Here is a 446-nt window from a genome sequence, read left to right on the forward strand (position 1 = left end):
GGGTCCCTGGTGCTGTGAGGCAGCAGTGTTAACCACTGTGCCACCATTCATAAGACAAAAACACAAAAATATTTACAGTTGGAAGAAAAGCAAGAGCAGCCTTGTCTAACAGTGAGTAGACTTGCTGACTCTGTAATTTTGGACAGAAACAGAAAGACAGAGAGCAAAGTTTCACAGAAAGTTAGAGATCTGGAACAGCAGCTAGGACAATGTGCTGGCGACACGGTGAGAAATGAACCCAAGGAAACTGGGAGAGATGGCGGATTAGTTCTCATACTAGCTCTTTGGAGAGTGAAAACGATATATAACTGTGGCATTAGTGTTTTTTTTAAAGCTTGAGGAGAAATATATTTTCTGAAGTCTAGAGTAGTAAATGTGTACTAAATGGTGCTTAATTGATGTAGAGCTGGATGAACACAGCAGGCCAAGCAGCATCATAGGAGCAG

The 446-nt window shown here is 41.9% G+C and overlaps 1 protein-coding gene across 13 annotated transcripts in view; it reads right to left on the reverse strand.

Annotated features, from left to right (window-relative positions):
• The window catches only part of mtmr14 (myotubularin related protein 14), an 87,753-nt gene that overhangs the window by 55,485 nt on the left and 31,822 nt on the right, over window positions 1–446 (reverse strand). The window lies entirely within an intron of this gene.

Source organism: Rhincodon typus, chromosome 16 (genome assembly GCF_021869965.1).
Source record: "Rhincodon typus isolate 14 chromosome 16, sRhiTyp1.1, whole genome shotgun sequence".
Classification (NCBI taxonomy): Eukaryota; Metazoa; Chordata; class Chondrichthyes; order Orectolobiformes; family Rhincodontidae; genus Rhincodon; species Rhincodon typus.